We start from the raw sequence: 6000 nt of genomic DNA on the forward strand, positions 1-6000 counted from the left end.
GCTTCCTTGCAATCCGAAATATCCGAGCTCGAGTTTTTTTGTTCCTTCGCGACTTGATGAAGACAGTTGTGAATATAGTGGCGAGCAATGTAAACCAAGAGCGTGTTAATTTCGTACTGTGCGCAAGAGTGTTATTCTTGGTTACTTGCAGTTACTTGTTTGTGTTATTGCAGTGTGTATGTGTGTTGTATCAGTGAGACGATTGGAATGCCAGCCGCAAGGTTCACGTTAGAACAATTTTTTTTATGTATGACACGTACGTGAAAACAGACTCATGTCGAGACGTGTGTAGGCAATTTGTACAGAAATTCCCAGGCGTTTCAACTCCACACAGAGATACGGTTAGACATCTTGCCCTTAAATTACGAGAAACTGGATCGTTAAATTTTAAAACACCTAAGCAAAAACGACGGATTCTAACCGAAGCAAAACTCAAATGATATTGGTGCAGCGTTAGAACGTTCTCCAAACAAACCTCTACGCCGTGTTTCACAAGAGGTGGGCGTGTCAAAATCATCGGCACATACAGCCACTAAGCTACTAAAATTAAAACCGTACTCTTATAACACAGGTTAGTGCTCGTTTTGCAATATTTATATAAATGTCTGCATATGTCCATAAAAATAAGCGGGCATTACAGGTCGCAAATGTCTGAAATATCTCTCAGGATACTATTTATATTCTAATAACATAGAAAAATAAAACTCTAGTACACAATTCAACACCTGACGTCCGGAATCACTTTGCGATGTTTCTTCTTGTATTACCCATACTATTTATTTATTAATATTATTTTACTTTTCTTTCCAAATTAATGCCATTTCGTGACTGCAAATCACTTCACAAATATAACTGTTTCCATCAATTCACGTACCTCCTTTCAAGACAAACAAATCTACATAATATATTCCAAAAACTAACAAAGCCGCAATTCGCGATTAAAATTAACAGATATGCCATCTGCCGGGATTTTCAGGAAGTACTCTAAGTAGGATACGTTGTGTTGAAGTCGTTTAAAGCATGGTGAATATGCGAGAAAGTAAGGTCTACTGTTCAGGTTTTTTTTTGTTTTTTTTTCTCCAAATAGTTTTATGGGTCAGAACAAATTAAAAGTTTTCATGTGTTTCCACCCCGTGGAATCAACAAAATGAAATTTGTTAATAAATCAGGGAAAACGTAATTGACAGAAGATTGGTATGGGGGATATAACACTAATTCGGCAAGGAAATTACGAAGAATGCACGAGTCTGCTTACTTTATTTATCGAGAGATAAATATATATTTCCATGAAAGTAAAGTTTTAAATTGTACTTTATAAATAAAGCTTTTTTTTTCCGAAAAATCATGAAGCGTCTTAACCAATGCGTCCATGTATTACCGGTGTTACGTATGTGTGAAATTTTTAACAGGTGCAAGTCGATTAAGAGGGAAGATGAAAATATTTTGAGAATGAATTAATGTCAAATGTAACCAGAAAAAAAGTGGATATGCTAATGTTACTGTTTCATTCAGTACGATGTCCTTTTTCAGTGAGTATAGCCTGGTCATGAAATCATGAATATTATTATTAAACCAGCCTTTCTCTTTCGAGAAAGAACTGCAACGATATGTTCGCAATTTTCTCCTGTCCCAGCTTTTCAAGTACAGGCCAATTTCAATTCCTTTATTTTCAAATAATTTCCGAGAACCCCAGTTACATGACGTGCAGATGATACAGCACTGCTTTGGACAACCAGTGCGTATACATAGTTTCGTCTGCATCTTCCGTGTTATTTTTGCCTATCATAATTAAATGCTTCGTTCTCAGTACAGCTTCACGTTTGTTAGAGTACCTGGAATTCACATCGCATTCGCAATATTTAAAAATAATGCGTAATTTAAACGTTTTCTACCATACCAGTCATGACAACATGCTGCTCTTTTGTACTACTGCTGAATGTAAACAAAGATCTATCCTACTTAGAGCGGCCATATTGGAAGCGACACTAGCGCTCAGGTGGTAATTTTAATCGCGAATACTTTCATAAGAAAATTAGCACCGACATTGACCGCACTGCCATCTGTGTTTCTCATCCGTCTGGGGAACCAGTTTGTTGGGTCGTTTTCTACACTACGTTATTCAAGGCGCTGTACTTCAAAGTCTCGAGACTTCTTTATTCCCCCCCCCCCCAACGAATGTTTCTTCTTTTTAAAATGTTACAGTGGGATCGATGGTGTTTGTGTTGAGCAGTTCGGACTCACGAGAAAAGAAAGGAATTTAATAAGAAGATTTTTTATAGTATTACAGCAACAGATGACAGCTGATATTCAGGATATTTTAATACATAAAGGGTTTGAAGGCTGTAATGAAACAGTCAGGAATTTTATTATTTACAGTTGGCAAGCCTAAGTTTTTCACAAGATGAGACCGTGTTACGTTATCTCGGCACAATTCCTACCAAACAATATAATTTATTTCAAGATCAGTGCGTAAGTTGTCTGCTACGTGTTTTCGTCAGCAGCGTGCTGTTTGCACGAAGTCATACGCGTAACTTAGCGGGGCACTGCCATCCCCCAAAATTTTCAGGTGACCAAATAGAAAATTTAAGAACACTTTTCTTAACCTCCTGGGATCTGAGGAGCAAAGTATTGAAGAGTATTTTTTTAGGATTGCGCAAATGTAAGCTATTTAACAAAATAGTACTGGACGCTATTTTTATTTTGATAGAAAACTTATCAATTCTGCCCCCGAAATTAAATCCCAAGTTTGAATCTGCCCCTCAAAGTTAAGTCCCAAGTTTGATTCTGCCTCCCCTAAATCCAGAGCTTGATTCTGCCCCCCCCCCACCACCACCTCGGTTCCCGCCGGGCATCTTGTTAAACCCAGGTGAAAATATTTTAGCGCAATCTGCTCTAAAACTAAAGAGTCCCTGGTTTGAATCCTTATGTTATGTAATGCAACAGACCTCAGCACGGAAGCTGCTGTCACGATTAACTTCGCAGTAGTGATGGGTCGTTCGTGAACGAGTCGTTCCTTTTTAACGACTCCTTCTTGGGAGCTATGAGCTGAGCTGCCCGCTCCTTCGGGGTCAACGAGCAGTTCCTCTGTGGTCTTTCCTCGGAGTCGTAAGCTTTGCGTGTGTTGACAGCCGCTCCAGCAGTTCCCGCTCCCAAGTACCTGTGACATGATTTCGCAACGTGAGAATAACAATAAAAGGAACTTCGGAAACAAGCTCCGATGAAACACACAGGGTTCCTGTTCTGTACTCTTCTATATTCAAATGTCTTTCAATCGGAAGAACTACTATCGCAAAGAGAAGGTGGGAGCGGGAGGACTGGGAAGAGCGTGTGAATTATAGTGCTATTATTTGCAATCCAAGTATTAGCGTTGTGTCCTTTATTCTCTTATGGGTATTTGTTTGGCCGTTTATCCAATTGCATGGACATCCGTAAGTGGAGGGGCAAGGTGGCGACGGCACCCTGAAAAATGATTTGCAAAATACAATTATATATTCAACACATATTATTTTATTTCAGTCGCAGTAACTTGTTCATTATTAGAATGGTGTAAAAGGAACATGACAATTTCAAACTGAAGGACTGTCCCACTATTACGTGGAATATGACTAGTTTGCTTCCTCCCAGAAAAAAATACTGCATACGTCCATGTTTAATTGTCACAGTTAATCTAACGGTACGAAAACGCATGTGACTCAACGTAAGCAACGAATCTCACCAGACCCGTAGCCAGAAATTTCACTTCGGGGAGGGGCTCATATCTTATCAGCCGTGGCAATCTAAAGGAGAAAAAAGGGGCGTAGAAGCTCTGAAGATGAATTTCTCAGTATATTACAACTTATTATGCAAGGTGTTTAATCTTGCTAAAGGAGTAAATACCATAATACACTATTTAAATTATACATTTGTAGGATTTCAGCCTCCCGAGCCGCTCCCCTGGCTACGTACCTGAATCCAACGAAGACGACGCAGAATCTGACAAACTTATGTAACACCAAAAAAATGTATAAGTTGAAATACATTAAGATTTTCCTCCCTCCCCATCAGTCTTCAATGATTTCGCACCCTGACCGATATATTGTTTCCTTCCTGCTGTATATGTCCTTTTTTTTTTTTTTTTTTTTTCATGTTGAGTAGTAGCGAAGTTCCCTCCCACCCTAATCCTTTTCACTCAGAATAACTCCAGCATCAATCCTCCCACCTTCGCTCAACTGCACGAAAAAAAAAACTGGGAGTGTTGTCGGTCGTTCCTTTGAACGACTCCCTCAGTGAGCAAGCTCCACTTTGAAAGACTCCTTGTGAACGACTCCTTGCGGTGAGCGAGCTCCGGTGAACTGACTCCCGAAAAGGAACGGCCATAACCCATCACTACTTCGCAGTAGAATCACGCGAGGTACAATTTAACAAAACAATTGAAAGGACAAGCGAAATATTTGGACTTTATATTTTGAAACGGTTACGCCAAATCTCCCTAACCTACCACGATAACAACACTTTCTACTTATAACAGCATAACACTTAGGCAAATATTGTGGTTTCTGAATACCACAACACGTTTGAAACCCTATCACGTCTGTCTAAGCACACCCTTGTAATGTCTGAAGTGAACATTAAGTAAACTTGCACAAAGACAAGCAGTTCTGAAACTTATTAACACCACAGGAAAACAACTATTCTTGCTTTGCACAAGAATCAGAGTACATCGTTAGGAGTATATAGTGCATTACAAAAAAAATCTAGTACATTATTACTTCCTACATTTGTGATCTATAGGATTACATGCAGCAAGCACTCTTATAACCCAAACAGTGCAGCGAAATTTGCAATTACAATGAACTTTAGAATTCGTTACACAAACTCTTAAATTTCTTCCTTGACATGTACGAGATAACAGCAGACCTAACCACAGCTTCTTGATGAATACATACCAATTTTTACACGCTTGATTGTATAATTTTCTAATTTATTAGTTATACGTATGTTCTAAATTGATAACGAACTTTTGGTTTGTTATCGATGATATATCAATTTGTCTCTTCATACTGAACATAGCTTACACACATTTACCGTAAAGCTATACGTACGTGCATTAAGGAGAACCCTGCCAATCTATAAACTTCAGCCGTACAATTTGACGTTATCATTACCTTTTACTTTCAAATTCCGAGAGGCTACATCAAATCTAATCCACTGAATTGTACAACAAATCATCTTCAATAGCAATATCATAAATTTATAATGTTACATCCATTCATGACAATTACTTACTTACCTTATCACACAAGCAGATTCCAAAGGCAGGTACAATATTCATAAAAAAACGTACACAATAGAAATCACGTTTGCAGATCTTACGTACCGTGGACTACTGTTAGGCAGTTGACAGCTCGTTCCCTGGGCTTCACTGTTGGCAGGCGTTAGTCATATGTTCCAGTGATCATGTGATCTCTTTCGTAGCTACAACATGCGCAATACGATGTAACAGCCGACAAAGTAGAACTTGTGCTAACGAGATTATACTTGTAATAATCATTACGTTAGCTTCAGGATATTTTTATCCTCGTTTATATATCATGTTAGAATGTAATAAAAAATTGAAGCAACGTAAATGCAAAACAAAAGCATGAGACGTTGTGACAATGCAGTCGATTGTGCGTAGTTGTGAAATGATGTAACTTGTCCATTCTTGCTTGCCCTTCGGATATTTGTTTATTCCTGTGAATAGTGGTCGGCGCAACCATTTGCCTAGCGAGGGGAGAGGTAGTTATTGTGTCAGTCCAACCCTTCCCGGAAATTCATTGTAGAAAGAAACTTATATTTATGGTGACCGTTAATATAAATAACTAGTCAGTATTCTGTAGGGCGCCCGCAAAGGGGGAACAGATAGGGCACTTGCCCCTTCCCGAAATATCTGGGAAAACTTCATATAATTCGAACATAGGCGTGCTTACGGTAAGGCAAAGGAGGGCAATTGCCCCCCCCCCTAATCATGGGCGTCCGCAG

General features: G+C 39.0%; 1 protein-coding gene across 2 annotated transcripts in view; it reads right to left on the bottom strand.

Annotated features, from left to right (window-relative positions):
* LOC146002816 (uncharacterized) overlaps positions 1 to 5457 on the bottom strand; it is a 103249-nt gene extending 97792 nt beyond the window's left edge. Inside the window, exon 1 of one of the 2 annotated variants that reach the window (XM_083140779.1) lies at positions 5357 to 5457. The gene's annotated coding sequence lies outside the window, so the exon portion shown is untranslated. Of the gene's footprint in view, positions 1 to 5269 lie in introns of both variants that reach the window. The other variant, XM_083140778.1, reaches the window with a different exon arrangement.
* Between the last annotated feature and the right edge of the window lie 543 nt (positions 5458 to 6000).

The sequence above is a fragment of the Lepisma saccharinum genome, chromosome 19, assembly GCF_977018435.1.
Source record: "Lepisma saccharinum chromosome 19, izLepSacc3.1, whole genome shotgun sequence".
Lineage (NCBI taxonomy): Eukaryota > Metazoa > Arthropoda > Insecta > Zygentoma > Lepismatidae > Lepisma > Lepisma saccharinum.